Genomic DNA, 15,838 nt, shown 5'->3' on the forward strand with positions numbered 1-15,838 from the left:
GCCAAGAAGATGTTTCCTTCCCTAGTCTGTGTTGAATGCCAAGAGAACCATAAGGAAAAATGCTGACCTGTGATGGTTACACATCATGCTAATCACCACTTTAAGTTAAAATACTGTAATATAAAATAACGCACTCGCTGGGCCACTCGGGCAGAACATAACTTCCCAAGCCACAGACACACCTACTGAGACACTTGAAATGGCTAAGGAGTCTGGTTCCCAGCTGTGTGGCAAGAGCCAAACCATGACATCAAGTCTTGAGTTGCCCTGGAGAAATGTAGGGCAGGGCTGTCATACTACATCGTGCTTGCTAATCAGAGCCTTCCCAAGAGTTGTCTTAGTTTCTCAGTACACCAAACTCTAGCAGAAGTCGTGGTTTGCAATGGCCACAATGATGAAACTCCTCTCATTCGCAACCTTCAATCATGATCTTCCAGTATTCCAACAGCTCACTTCTCAAAGACTGCTTAAAGTAAGTATTTAAGCTGGTGTGTGTGCGCGCACAAGGTTTCCTTCTCTTTGGCTTGGCTCAGTTAAATGGAAACCTCTCAAAAAATAATTGCTTATTTTTTCCTGGTCTCTTCAGATGGGGTAAAGCAGCAGACACTGAGTAGGCCAAACAAATGGCTATGAGAAAAATTTCCCCTGGAAAGGGGTACTTAGTAAAAGAATCTCAATACGGTAAATACGCTTTCTAAAAGCCTAGGGATTCCATAATACCTTTGTAAGAGCAAATCATGTAAAAGCACTGTCCAACTCTCACAACCCAGAGATAAGGTGATAAGGTAGCTCTTTTGCAGGCCTCCGAAATGTCTCTCCCTGATTTAAATCCTTCACTCGCTCTCAGAACGGAACCCCTCCCTCCTTCTCCAGCTCCTATCTGCCATCTTCCACCAGTGCGGTAGTTCTGAGCCAGGGCTGTTTTTGTCCTCGCAAGGGGGACACTTTTGGTTATCACAACTGACGTAAGGAGAGGGGGATGCTACTAAATGTACTCCCGGGCAGAACACAGCCTCTCAGACACGGAGAATTACCTGGTCCTAATGTCCGCAGTGTTGAGGCTGAGACATTCTGCCCTAGTTGTTCTGCCCTCTTTGTTCTCTAAACATGCCAGACTTTCTCATATGCTTCTGACCCTAAACAGGTTGTTTCCTTTACCTGCCCTACTTCTAAGTCCAAAGAAATGACCATTTATCATCCAGGATCCAATTCAAAATGTCACCTCCTCTATTCTGCCCTTTCCAGGTCCCCAAGAATCAGATGTGCCTTCGTCTGCACCTCCAGAGCTTCTGGTACAAGCTGCATTAGAACACCAGCCACTCTGCCCCCAAATGATCTGTCACCTGCTGAAGGCCCCATTCAGCGTTCGCCTCCAGAGTGCCCACCTGGTACTCAGTCACTGCTTGCCGAACCAATCAGGGAATTAATGGAAATGTTGCAGAGGCACCGAAGACTCTTTAGCAACAATGACTAAGGGATAACAGTGTCCCCAATATAAAAAAAAACCCAGCAAATATTTAATCAAATGCTTGCAATGTGGACAGGCACATATATTAAGCACTGGTGCACATATGAACTCATTTCGTACATACGACAGGGAGGTAGGAGCCATTATCAGCAATATTTTGCAAATGGGGAAACTGAGGCACAGAGAACCATAACACTTGTCCAAGGTCACTGACGCTAGCATCTGAAAGAGCTGATCTTTAAACACAGGTAGTTTCATTCCAGAGTCTTAATCTTCCAATATTCATGTCAAGACAGTAATACTAATAACCAATACTTTGCAACTTAGAGGCCACGGGCAAACACAAGTGACACCTCCAGAGGACTGTACCGCCATAGAGTAGCCACCAGCTCCTATGACCCTGGACTGTAAGCATTGCTTTCTCAGGTCACACACTCTCCAATCTCTGGAATGCTTTGGGCAAGAGAAGTAATCTCCTCACAACATAGAAAGACACTATGTACCCAGAAAACATCATGATACCACAAAGAAGAGACAAGTGATGATTCCTCAAAGAACATCTTACCTTGTTCATGCTGCAGGGCCTGAAGTGAGGGATCAGGCATGTCACAATGCGAGGCTGTCCCTGAAGATTCTCCTTGTTCCCGCAGACCTCCCTTCCTGAAGCAGGCAGCTGCACTGCGAACACAGACAAAGGAGATCCATAAGCTGGTGCCCAGAAAGGCACAGAGCAGTCCTGTGTCCAATGAGACTTTTTGCCGTGATGGCAATGCTCCATGACCACTATGGCCACAGGTGGCTACCAAGCACTGGAAACGTGGCTAGTGCATAGGGGAATGGAATCGATTCTACGGAATTTTAATGAAATTTAAAGGTAAACAGCCACATGTAGTTAGTGGCTACCATACTGGATGGTGCAGGTCTACAGAGTCAAATCAAGAGTCTTAAGGCCACGGATACTGAGCATACCAGTGGCCAAGGAAAAGCTGCATATTATATGCACAGAGAGACCGCAGATACACAGAGACAAGAACACTCATTCATTCAATAACTTTTTTCTGAGTACTTATTAGGTGTGGGCACTGCCAGAGAAGTCAGCTATTTAAGAGTTTGTAGTTCAGGCTTTGACTTCCTTAGGAAGGGAAAGGATCTAGTATGTGAGCAGCACCTACTGTGTACCTTGCCCTACTGCCCACAAAACCTAAAGGAACGGCCAGGTATTTGCTGGAGCCTGACTGTATCGTTGCCAAGATGAACAGATAACAGAATCTTCCACAGAGCTCCTTGGGAGGCAGCATCCCATCAGGCAAATCAGGGCGGCAGTTTTCCAAGGGCCAAGTGAACCAGACGATCCAGTTCCCTCTCAAATGGAATAAGGGTCCACGTTTTTATCCATGCTGTTGGTTAATTAGGTAGGTTTTTTAATTTACTTGAATTAAATTTTAGGGTAAAACAGTTATTGTATGTGTTAGGGTCGCCGAAGGAGGAACGCACAAGGCCAAAGTGGTAGAGAAATTCTCTGGGTGGGTCCTGAGGGAAAGATAATGGTCTTAGCAAGTGGGATGTGGTCTAAGCCAAAGGGCATGTTGGGTGAAGTGGTCTAAAGGTCAGTTTCCAAGGGAGGGGGAATTTATTCAATTATTTGATCAGACCTGACAGTATGATTCCAGGGTTCTTAATTTGTCAAACATTAAGGAAAATAATTAATACAATAATAAATAAAATATCTTTGACTATGTAACTAGACTTGTAGCCATTTTCGTTGAAAAATATTTTATGGTTGGATTTGAGAGGAGAATACAACACTATAAGGTTCCTTATAATCACCTTATTACTGTTATTTTTTTAAGACTGCATCTATCTGAACCTTTCCATAAACACTGGAATTGGAGGTTTGAATGGAACTACAGTGCTTTAAAAAATCTATTCTTTTTAATTATAATATAATAACAATATTGGAAATGTTCAATAGGAAAAGGAAAAAAGACTCATAATCTCACTGGCTCACCATAATCACCTCTAGTTTTTAGCAATCATCCTTGCTCTGTTGGAGAACGGTTTGAGGCCCGTGCACATCTGCTAACGGAGTCAAGGACACAGAGAGGTCAAAGATATTAATATCTTTCATCATTAAGAAAATAATTTTGCAGTTTAGATTTTCAAAAGATAAACTTCTAATCTGCACATTACTATTCTGTGAGCATATTATTATTGAATTCCTTTTATAAATAAGACAGGGACAGAAAATTGCAGGTCACTCGCTGGCTATTTGAGACACATAGAATCCAAAGAAAATGCCCCATTCAGTCATAGCAATAACATTTTTAACAATGATGTACAACATGGGAGAGACCCTGGAATTTCACTTTGTAGCTTAAATGCATCTAAACTCCCCTTTATGCAAATGATGCCATTGTTTCAAAATCAAGAAAATTCAATATCTAATTCTAACCAGACTTAAATTGACTGACAAAATATTATGCTTTTACTCTTAATTTTCCAGAAGCAGATGTTAATGAATTTCTGCATTTTAAAGTAGAACTTCATAAATGTTGTTTCCTTTTAAATATATGTATTTGATTCACTTAAAAGCTATGGCCCAGCAAGTAACTGGGAAGTTTGTCCAAAAGCCTTGTAGAGATGCCTGTTGTCAGAATTCCATTCAAATGTACACATTGGTATCAACACAGGAAAGGTGGGCACACGAAGATAATAATAAACAGACAAGAATTCTTGGAATAATTTCCCCAAGGAAATTCCACCCAGCTCCAAGGATGCCACAATCCCCATGCCCTCAGAACATGGGTATATAGATTGCACTAAACTAATTATGGATCCTTCTCCTTGCCCCTCCACACCACACCAAGTGTTCTTAGGTCATTTTCATGTTTGTTGGTCCTATGTCAAAGTCAAGACTAAAAAACTCAGACTAATATTGAGGGCAATATTAGGTCACATATAAATTCCTCAATAAATATTATGAATAGATTTTTTTCTTTGCTCTCACAGAGCCTAAGATGATGTAGATGCTTCATGTAGATCTTCAAAACAATGTTGATTATCATTGCAGATTGCCTTCAGGTTTCTTTTTAAAGGCAAATCTTTTAATGTCCAGGATGGTAAAACTTTTAAAGAATATTAAGAATATCTTACAGCTGTACAGTGCTCGAAATTGTATAATGCACTTTATCAATTAGTACTGATATCAATCTGAGTGGTAGTTTTCTTAATTAAGAAGCTAGATACATGGAGGGGAGCAAAAAGGGAGAAAATGAGATACATCTGTAATACTGTCAACAATAAAATTAAAAATAGGGACAATAAGCTAGTTTTAGAATAACAAACTTTTGTTCCCTCATACAAACTTATATCTCATAGATCAGTTTTCATGCCTTTTTTAATACACAGTAACTTTTCTTTTCAATTCTACATTAAAGTGTAATCTTTTTGATGTTACTTTAAGTTAATCTAATGGACTCAAATTTAAATATAAATGTTTATGGTACTCTGCAAACAACTCAACCAAAGTGAAGATGATAGAAATTTCTGTACAGGGCTAAATTTCTATGTACATATAAAATGGTAACCATGTAAAAGTTTCTTTTGATGCATAATTCTTATGGGCAGTAGGCAATTTCAGTCATTAAAATGTAAAAAGGGGGGAAAATCCTGCAAAGATACAAAAAAAAGGAGCTAGATACAGAGAGGAAAAAGAATTCTTAGTCATGCTGGAATAGACACTGGGCTAGAAATGACTTCAAGATACTATAGAATTAAAATATGTACAAAGACTACACATAAAAAACCTTTCCCAATCACACATACACACACACACACACACACACACACACACACACACACACACTCAAAGACAACCATTAACAGAAACACATCAGTGAACAGATGACAGTTTTAGAAAATGGGTCAGTTCGCTTCTGGACAGCAACCTAAAAGACTGGCCTTGTTCGACCAAGTACTTTCAATCTCCTTTGAAACAGACAGAACCTGCTTGTTTTGCAGCCAATTCAGTTTATGAAGAAGCTTCCAGAAATACACAGCTTAAAAAAGAATTTAAATTAAAAACAATAACAATATAGCACACACACACACACACACGGAAACTGCATCTTAAAAATAAAGCATTAAGGAAAAAGATATCTGAGTTACCATGATGTAATTAAGGAAGTTTTTCTTATTAGTCTGTTTTTCAGTGTTTCTTTTTAATCGTCTATGAAGTTGAATTCTTCTGATACTAAACAAAAACACAAGAAGTACTGACGCCTTTGAAGGGTGTCTGGAGAAAGTCAACCCACACAAGCTAACATGTGACTTCCACTCAGTTGGTCCTAGCAGATTTGGTTCAATGGGCAATGAAGCCTGTGGTCAAATCAACCTTACACTTCTAAAAGATTAATGAAATGTCATTCATGTTTCCCGGTGGGTAGAAGCAGGAAGGTGGAGACAGGGTAAGTGTAAGAAGAGACCATCAAGAGAATGAAAAGAAAAGATAAAGGCTACAAAGAAAGGAGAAAACTAAAGGGCAGATAAGTAAACAGATACCTAGAGACAGTTCAGTGCTGTGGCCAAGTGCCCCTCAGCCGCAAGGTCCTCACTATGGAAAGGATCGAGAGATTCGGGCTCCTGGTGACAACACCACATCCTATGGCTTCTCTATATTATACCCTTCCGTGGACCGGGTGTCAGCAAGTGGGAGCTGAAGTAAAGTTAAGACTGGGCCTACCTGTTTCACCACTATTTATTTACCACCAACCTCCACCTACCGCAGAGAAGTCTATTTTACCTGGATCACTGCTAATGTGGTACAGAGGTATAAGCCAACTTTATTCTCCTCCCTCTAAAGAGAAGCTTAAAGCTGTCACAGAGCTGTTTTATTTGTGTGTGTGTGGATTGTATTATTTCTTGGCCCTTGAAAATGCAACTAATACCTATTGCCAATATAAAATGAAATATAATGAGTTGGGCTTTTTCCCCACTCCAAATCCCTCATCCCCTTCCAAGATGTTCATTCTAGAAGTCTGTTGTAATACAATTCAAAGTAGGTAGCTTAGGCAGTCCTATGGGGAAAAAGCCAACAAGAGTGGGCAGGTCACTCCTCACAGTATTAAAGGTCTTGCTGGCTTTTAGATATAATACATCCTGAGGTCACTCCCCTCCCCACCACCAAATCCAGCAGCCTAAGCAGAGGACCCAAGAGTTTGTGGAGAAAAAATAAAGTTATAAAAAGACAAAAAGGCTTTGAAGAGAAAGGGAGAGAAGGCAAGATGATAAGAGTTTAGAAGAAATTCTCCAAATCAAGGACTTAGGAGCTTAGAAAATCAGATGAACAGATGAGAGAAAGAACCCTAATGTCCTCCACCCTGTTTTCATGGGTTGGAGTAATTCATGTGTCCCTGAAGTACTGACAACCTTCACCTGGAATCCTTGTGCAAGACCGGATAAATGTAAGACTATTTAATTACTGACAGGCCAATCCTTCCCTTCCACAATAAGGGGCATGCTGCTCCTTATTAAATGATCCTGTCCCCTACCCGAAATGCACATAACCTCTCCAAGTGATGGCTCCTTCCTTTCTTTCTGAAGAAGAGCAGGAGGGACCGGAGCAGCTCTTTCTCTATCCTCAAAGTTGCAGCAGACATGTGGCTCTGGTTCTTCAGGACCTCTGTGTTCTGACCATCCCCACATTATGGCTGCAAACCCACCATAACATGGTTCTGCCCCTAGAGACTGGATGATACTTGCCATTGGCCTTGCTCCCCATGCTCTGCTCTCCATGGAAAACACACAGCCTAAGCCAGAAAGATGAGAGTGTCTTCCCATCAAGCATAATCCACAGCCTTCTTTCCCAAGGGTAGGTTAGGCAATTTGAAAATTAATATTCTGAGTTTAACTAGCATATGAATTATGGTTCAACAGGAAATTGTGAAAAGGAAGAGGAAATGAGAGGACTGTAAATTATAGAGAGACATACTGCTGGTACACAAAAAAATTTGCCCTGAGAGCCTGATGGGGAGGAATTGAGGCCAGTGAAGGGCCAATAGTGCCAAGCAGTCAAGAGTCCATTGCTTTCATGTCACCACTTCCATCACACACCCTTACATTTCCCTTACTTGGTCAAATCATAAGTCGGGATATCTAACATTTAGTCTCAAGGATATCACTCTTAAAAAGGTCAGTATTGGTCTCCCAGTGATTAGGAATATCTTAATTAAAGGCACAGTAGAGAAGAGCTGCCAAGAGGTTACCCAGCTCAGCCTACTTCTCTTGCCCAGGTGACTATCTACACCAGGGGACACAAATTCAGATGCCTACAGTGGTCAAAAAAGAATGAGATGAGTGAATGGTCAGGCCAGAGAAGACAGTGTGGAGTGGAGGGGCCTGGAGCATCAGGGAAGTAGGAATATCAGAGCTTCTGGTATTCAAGAAAGCCAGAAAATGCAGAGAATATGTAAAATCATTGGCTTTATTAATGTTGGCAATTTATGTTAATACTTTGGAAAACATAATGGTTGGATTTGGTTGGCCAGTTTGCATCTTTTCCTATACACCTTTCTTGGTGGATTCTTTGTTCTTTTAATTCTCCAGGCTAGAACTCCCAACCTGCCTCCTGGCCCTTCTGGCGTCCTACTGCAGTGGTTTCACTGGGCACAGCAAGCCCAGGGGAGCTTGAATGTCAGTCTGAATGTCAACTTTGCCTCTTGGCACATGATTTTGGAAAGTTACGAACCCTCTGAGTCTCTATTTCATTATCCATAAAATTGGGGGGGGATTCTTTATACCTCCTAAGATTGTTTTAAAGATTAAACGAAGTAATACGAAGAAAGTACTCAATGAAGTGTTCAAAAAAGATGAGGTGCGCCTCCCCTCCTCTGTTCTCCCATCACCGTTCAGCACAACCTCATTCTGTTTGTAAATGCACGTAGGTGTTTACCTCTCAATCACCCTACTGGCTTGTAAGTATTTCAAGTGAAGAGATCTTGTCTTTTTTATGTCTAAACTAGAGGCCTGGTGCACAAATTTGTGCATGGATGGGGTCCGGCCAGCCTGCCCCAATGGGGGCTGATCAGGGCTGGGCCAGCGGGCAGGAGGGGACGCAGGAGGTTGAGAGATCTTGTCTTTTTTATGCCTAAACTAGAGGCCTGGTGCACAAATTTGTGCATGGATGGGGTCCGGCCAGCCTGCCCCAATGGGGGCTGATCAGGGCTGGGCCAGCGGGCAGGAGGGGACGCAGGAGGTTGGTGGGGGGTGATGATCGGGGCCCCAATCAGGCCACCGCAGTGTGCTTCATAGCGATCGTTGTGCACGGGGGGTTTGGCCAGCCTGCCCCAATGGGGGCTGATCGGGGCTGGGCCAGCGGGCAGGAGGGGACGCAGGAGGTTGGTGGGGGGTGATGATCGGGGCCCCACATTGGCCACTGCAGTGTGCTTCATAGCGATCGGTCATTCCTGTTGCTTGACTTTTATACATATAGATAACCAGCACCTATCCCCTGCCTTAAGACATAGTCAGCTCTCAACATATGCAAAATTTAATTATAATGTGTTATGAACTGAATATTTGTGTCTCCCCAAAGTTCATATATTGCCTTTATAATTCATAATTCCTGATGTGATGGTATTTGAAGGTGGGGCCTTTGAGAAGTAATTAGGTTTAGGTGAGGTCATGAATGCGGACCCTCCATGACAGGATTAGCCATTTTAACCCCTAGAGTGCCAGGGAGCGCAATCTTGCTCCTCCTGTCTTTCGCCAAAAGTGCTAGGAGCGCTATCGCGCTCCTCCAGCAGTGTCACTATTAGATGCTAGTAGTTCACTCTTTATTGACAGATGACACCTAGCTCCTTCTGTCTTTCGCCAAAAGTGCTAGGAGCGCTATCGCGCTCCTCCAGCAGTGTCACTATTAGATGCTAGTAGTTCACTCTTTATTGACAGATGACACCTAAGTGCAGAAAACAAATGTAGTCAAGGTTTCCTTAAGTTTTTGAATATGTAACTTCATTTACTTGTGATTCATAATTTTTTTCCTAAACTGCTGTAAAATCAGCAAAAATGCCTTGGCAATTTTAGCATAGTTCCTAGGATATTGGTTGGCACTCAAAGGGTTAAGAGCAGATACTAGAGCTTGTTCTTCTCTTTCTCTCTCACTCTCCTCTCCCCCACCATGAGGATACAGCAAGAAGGTAGCTGTCTGTAAGAGCCCTCACTAGGAACCACATTGGCCAGCACCCTGATCTTAGGATTCCCAGCCTCCAGACTGTGGGAAACTTGTTTAAGCCACCCAATCTATGGTATTATGTTATAACAGAAGATCTTTCTTAAATCTGGCACCAAGTGAGCCCATTTCTTCTCATTCTATCCTCATGATGTCTTAACATCAATACCTAATATCTATTCCTCCTTTGGCCAGAATATTTTGAGACTAAGTGAAAAAATAACAGGTCCAAATTAAGAATAAAATACTAGAGAGTTTTTCTCTTGAGGAATATGGCATCACTTTTAGGTCAGCAGGGTACGATTTGGATACTTTCTACATGTCTCAGAAGAAAAAAATAAACATAAGTGATTTCATCACTCCATTAATAAATATATGAAAGAATCATGCTTTAATTTTAGCATCCTCAAGCAATGTTTGCCAACAGTGCATGTCACTGCGCGGTGTGTACTTGGTGGCCAGCCAGAGTCCTGGGCAGACCCCAACCATTTGTCCACTTTGGATTGAGAAGGCTGAATTGTATTAATCTCGGACAAAGGTTTTTCAACCAGGCCCCCCGGGTTTCTTTGATTTTATGCTGAAAGAATCCCACAGACCTTCAAACAATTTCGGCTTCCCTCTCCCTTGGGGGGGTTTGCTGAACAATCCAGGCAAACACATTTCCTGTGATTTGCTAAGAAGCTAAAATAACTCAACAGAAAGCCCAGTTAGTGAGTTACTTCAGAATGACCCACTGAAAAGGAAGCAATGACAAAGGAAATCACTAGGAAGGTATCTCTCTTTAAAGAAGCCCATGGGGACCAGCTATTTCTCCAACAGAAGGTTACAGGGAAGGAATTTAAATATTCTCAAGAATACCTTGAAGACAAGCTGTAATGAGGGCCGGTCCCCTTACTGGGGGCTAGTGCTTACAACTGAAACGCATCTGCTTAGTAAGCCACAGGGGAGGGGTAATGTCTTGTTTCTCAGGGAAGAAACTTCCATTGATCCACAGAAGAAAGCTCAATTTGGCTTGATGGCACCCTGTCGAAAGTAATTTTAGGGATTCACTGTTAATCTCGGCTTTCCTGAGGGTCGAATCCTGTTACAATTGACCCTTGAACAGTAAGGAGGTTTCGTGGTGCAGACCCACCGCAAAATAAAATATTCACGCATAACTTTTGACTGCCCCAAAGTTAACTGCTAATAGACAGTCCACTAATACATATTTTGCATGTTACATGTGTTATATACTGTATTCGTACAATTAAGTAAGCTAGAGAAAAGAAAATCATAAGGAAGAGAAAATACATTTACAGTACTGTGCATCCTTATTGAAAAACATCCTCGTATAAGTGGACCCACACAGCTCAAACCTGTGCTGTTCAAGGGTCCTGGTACTTCCGATACCAGGCTCTTAGTGTGGCTTGTTCTTTGTGAGGGCGTACCACATCCTGGGTTAACTTCTCCACAGGGATCTAGTGTTTGCTTCTACCAGGGCCCTTGGGCTTTCAGTGTTCTCGAACCAGTTTAGTGTTTGTGTCAAAATAACTGAAGTTCCCACATCCTGCAGGTAGCGGAACAACGTCGCCTTTGGATTTCCATCTCCCCAAACATACACACTCAAAGCCCCACCGAGACTCTAGGGGAAATTCTTCTTGTCCCCTTTTGGCAAACAGTTCCTGTGTGAATATAAACAGCACAGCCTCTAGACCCTACAGCCTGTGCCAGCTTTGAATCACTCAGGAGCCAGTGGCACCAATGTCTTCTGGCACCTGGCAATTTCCCTTTCCTGCTTTTGGTCTCACTATGCACTTACTATTTTCTGTTATCCAACATACCTAAAAATTGGGATGGCCTGGCCGGGGGCAGGGGTGGGGGTGCAGGGGTCAGAAGTTGGCCAGGCTGTATCAGCTTAGTATAGGATTGTGCCAGAAATGTCCAGTTTGGGGTTCCTTAAATGTCCAGGTTTGGGTTCCCTGAATTCTGCTATATTTAGGGTCCTGTATGTGACCATTTAGCTGTAATCCAGACTCAAGGCAGAAATATGTTCTTTGTAGCATATGCTACATTGTTGTGCTCATACCCGAATTCTTCCTCCTAACAGAGTGATGCTGGGCGAGGAAGAGCGTTAAGGGTAGCCAGGCAATGAGAGCCGTACCCCTCAGCAGTGCAGGAAGGTACCCCAAGGAAGCAGGCACCTCCCTGCACATGGCTGCACATCCTGCACACAACCGAGTCTGTCCTCAGCTCTGAGCAAAGGACTCTGCCTTACATTAACTTTCCCGTGGTTTAGAATTGGATGACTGCATGCTGACGTTTTAGTAGCCTTAGAGAGGCAAGAATGGCAAGGAATGAAACAAGGGCACAACCACCCCGCCACATCACCACCGTGCTCTGTGGAGTCGCCGCGTTCTACAACTGCAGCCAAGAGCACAGCCACAGAAACCGGCTCCAGCGGCCGACCTGGAGGCCTTGTCCCTGGGGCGGTCTCTGATCTCATTACAGCAGTCGACACTAGTCCTCTCAAAACAAACAGAGGAAATTTACGCCTGCCTTCGCCTGTGGAGAGCTCCACATTCCTGGTTTAACGAGAGTTCCAGCTTCCGAGACCACAGCCGCTCAGATGGAGAGGATGTCTGCTTTGTTCCAGAGAAAGGACTGTCATCGCTGCCTTCCCCTCTTCCTGGGGCCGATGTGGAGGTGCTGAGCCTGGAGAGAGCCGCTGAGCTTGGGGCCTGGGCTCTCTGCTCCTCCTGTCCCTGAAGGACGGTCCCTTTCTTCTAATGTCAACATCCCCAAGCCCAGTCAGTGGGGCCATTTCCTCTTCAACCGCTCTGGGAAAGTCGCTACAATGCAGCCTTGAAGGGGTCCACCTGCTACCGCCAGAATTCCAAGAGGCAGACTGTTCTGTGTAACAAAACCCTAGGTCTTCTGGTGGGAAAAAATTTCCCCCTAAATACCCTGGCTTGATTGAGCCCTGGAAAGCTTGACCTAATATGGAGTTCCCACTTTTAGGGTAAATGGCAGGAAGGAAAATGTTATTTTATACCCTTTAATTCAATCTCAGAAGTAACTGAGTGCCCAGTTCCTGAGGCAGCTAGAGAGTGAACCTAAAAAAACAAAATAAGAATAGAGCAGTGGTTCTGAGCCAGGGCCCATTTTGTCCCCCAAGGGACATTTGCAACGTATGGAGACAATTTTGGTTGTCATGTCTGGGAGAGTGGGCTGCTGGCATCTAGTGGGTAGAGGCCAGGGATGCTGCTAAATATCCTACCGTGCACAGAACAGCCCTCATAATAATTATCCAGTCCAAGTATCAACAGTGCTTGAATTTAAGAAACCCTGATGTAGAGGGAACACTCAAGGGTGTGGGTAGGTTTAAAATAATGACAACTCTTAATCCCATTACAATAATGTTGATATGCAATCAAAACGTACACAATTAACAACCACAGGAACTTATCAGCTCTCGCCTGGAGTAAGTAAATGAAAGCTGCCTTGTAACTACGCGGAGTAAGAACATCAGAGCTGCCTGGGAAACACTGGGGCAGCGTCAACATGAGGCTGCATCATCAGCACCATTGTGAGTGCTGTGTTTATTCCAAGGGAAGGTGTGATCTGAGTGCTTACTATCACAAGCCAGTGATGAGTATTCACAGAAGGAATTTATGAGCTGGGTTTCACAATTACTAAAATTGTTCATGTAGCCTGAGTCTATCTAGGTCTGGGGGGAAAAAAGGCAAAATGCTTTAAGTTTTAAAATACTAACAGAATATGAGGAACCGTGGTGATGCTGACCTACATTTTAGGGAGGCTAAAAAAAAAGTGCATAAATAAATGCAGAACTGTGGAAGTGTATTATGATGAAAATAATCTGGGTGTATATTTTAAAATACTCCCCAATCTAATTTTCTGTGCCAGTTTGCAAATATTCCATTTCTCCTACCTAGCATATTTTCTGTGAATTTGGTGTAAGAATGTACATTTAGATAACCCAGTCATTATTCTCCCATGCACACCTTTATTCCAGCAAAAGAAGGACAAGTCCCCATCCAGGCACAGCTCATGAATGTAAGCAAATTTGAAGAGAAGAAGAAAAAAAAGAACTTCATGAATGAGCAGGAGGCTATTTTTTAATGGACTGTTTTAAAGGCGTGTGGTATAAACAGTAAACAAAACTGACTCACTAAATGCTAATACTATTTATCTGATGTAAGACTTGTTGTTTTTTTATTTTAATGTCCCAGAAGCTAGAGGAAAATGAATACTGTGGTAGGGAAAAATGATACCTTCCTTGGCATTTCAAAATCATTGCTCAATTCCTCTGGAGCAAGGAAGCCTTAGCAATGACTTTATTTTACCTACCGCAATTATGGCCCAGCTCGAAGTAATTCTCCACAATATCCCCGCTTTCCTCCCTCAAGTCCTGCTACATAATCTCTGGAAACCATTAACGAAGAGCCCTTTTCCAAGTTTCCTCTCCTCCCTCCGCGGCTGCCTCAGTCATGCTGGAGTCAGGACAAAGCAAACTTGTATTACATCACAGAGCAAACTCACTTTCTATAAACCATCCCATTGGTAGTTTACGGCTACTGGAACCCAAGGCTGTCAACACTGTGGTCTTTGTTTGGTGGGTGTTGTTTTAAAAATTAAAAAAAAGTTTGCCCACACCCCCTTCCTCTTTTGAACACAGGCGAGTAGTTGAAGGCGCCTCTCCAGCCTGGCTCCACCCCGCTGGGTAAACTAGACATTACCTTATACACAAATGAATCTACGGCATTCCTCTCAGTCTAGCTGCCTCGCTGCAAATTCCTACGCTCCCCAGCAGCCACGGCAGCACACACTCCCCCTGGCTTCCCCTCCTCTTTCCTCTTCCCCACCCTCCTTTTTTTTTTTTAAATTTCCACTGCCTCACTGTGTTTTTGTGTAAATGATCTCACATGACTCAACAAATCCATCTGCCTGAAGCAGGCCAAGTCTGGAGCCCTCCCAGGAGGGAGGAGAAGAATTGCTTTGTGGAAAGGACCTGGAGCTCTGCCCTTTCTCTGGCTCGAATTACCCGCCTGTCAGGCCTGACGGATTTGGCTAAAAATAAAAGGAAGCAGGCCGTGAAAAGCAGATGAATGGGCTCAGCAGTTCCTTAGATAACATGGGCCTGCTGTTGCCCAAAGCTCCCCAAACAGAAACTTCAAATGCCGGGCCTGTGAGCACAGGGATGTGGCTTCCAGGTGAAAAGGGCTGTCAAGTCCACTGGAGCAGGGAAGATGGCCTGTGTTTTATTTAGATTTCTGCTTCAAAACGCGCGCGCGCGCGCGCGCGCGTGTGTGTGTGTGTGTGTGTGTGTGTGTGTGTGTGAGAGAGAGAGAGAGAGAGAGAGAGAGAGAGAGAGCTTCATCTCATATAAAAAGGTTCTCAGAAAAACAGTAGAGTTCAGTGGATTGAGGCTTGGCTTGTTAAAAAAAAATCTTGTTTCCACTACAAAATTACCCCTCTCCCTGCCTCCCAACACCAGACATTTTAAGCCTCCCTATGATGTCACTTCTGCACTCAGAGCCAGCAAAGAGCTAAAAGTCCTTCTTGTAAGTGTATGCCCAGCACCCGCAGCGGGTATTAAGCACTTAGGTTGGCAATGTAATGACACACTGTAACAATCTGTAATATGAAGCAGTCAGCAAAGCCCTGGCTCTGAAAGCTATTTCTCCCGACCATTAACCATATGTTTGGCTCCTCAGATAGCCAAGCGGGTGTTCCAGCTTACCATCTGGTTTCTATCCACACAAGCAACTGCAAAGCACAGACTATCTCCCTCCGGAGCTGCGTGCTTCTTTTTCTCTCTTTCCCGTTCTCCCCTTCCCCTCTCCTCCTTCCAGCTTCCTTGGTTCCCTCTGCTAAAAAATTCTCTGCCATTCATCACGTGTAAAGAAAACTTTACCTGACATGGCAGCGGCAGAGCCATTAAGAATGCACAGCTGTACTGTAAACACGCCAGAGGGCCATTTACCATCGGCGGACAACACAGTCTCTACCCCTTCCTCATCTCCTATTGAGTGCTGACACTTGATCCAGCGTGTTAAAAATAGGTACATTCTTGACAGATCCAGGGGTTGTTGTGGTGCCCTTCACACTCATTTCACATTCTAGGTGGGTGTAGGGCTTTAAAA

At 43.4% G+C, this 15,838-nt stretch overlaps 1 protein-coding gene across 5 annotated transcripts in view; it reads right to left on the reverse strand.

Annotated features, from left to right (window-relative positions):
* BACH2 (BTB and CNC homology 1, basic leucine zipper transcription factor 2) overlaps nt 1–15,838 on the reverse strand; it is a 335,186-nt gene that overhangs the window by 245,195 nt on the left and 74,153 nt on the right. For all 5 annotated transcript variants that reach the window (XM_005872093.2, XM_014544478.1, XM_014544479.1 and 2 more), the window contains one exon: nt 2,034–2,146. The gene's annotated coding sequence lies outside the window, so the exon portion shown is untranslated. The remainder of the gene's footprint in view (nt 1–2,033; nt 2,147–15,838) is intronic.

This window comes from Myotis brandtii, unplaced genomic scaffold, assembly GCF_000412655.1.
Source record: "Myotis brandtii unplaced genomic scaffold, ASM41265v1 scaffold365, whole genome shotgun sequence".
NCBI lineage: Eukaryota > Metazoa > Chordata > Mammalia > Chiroptera > Vespertilionidae > Myotis > Myotis brandtii.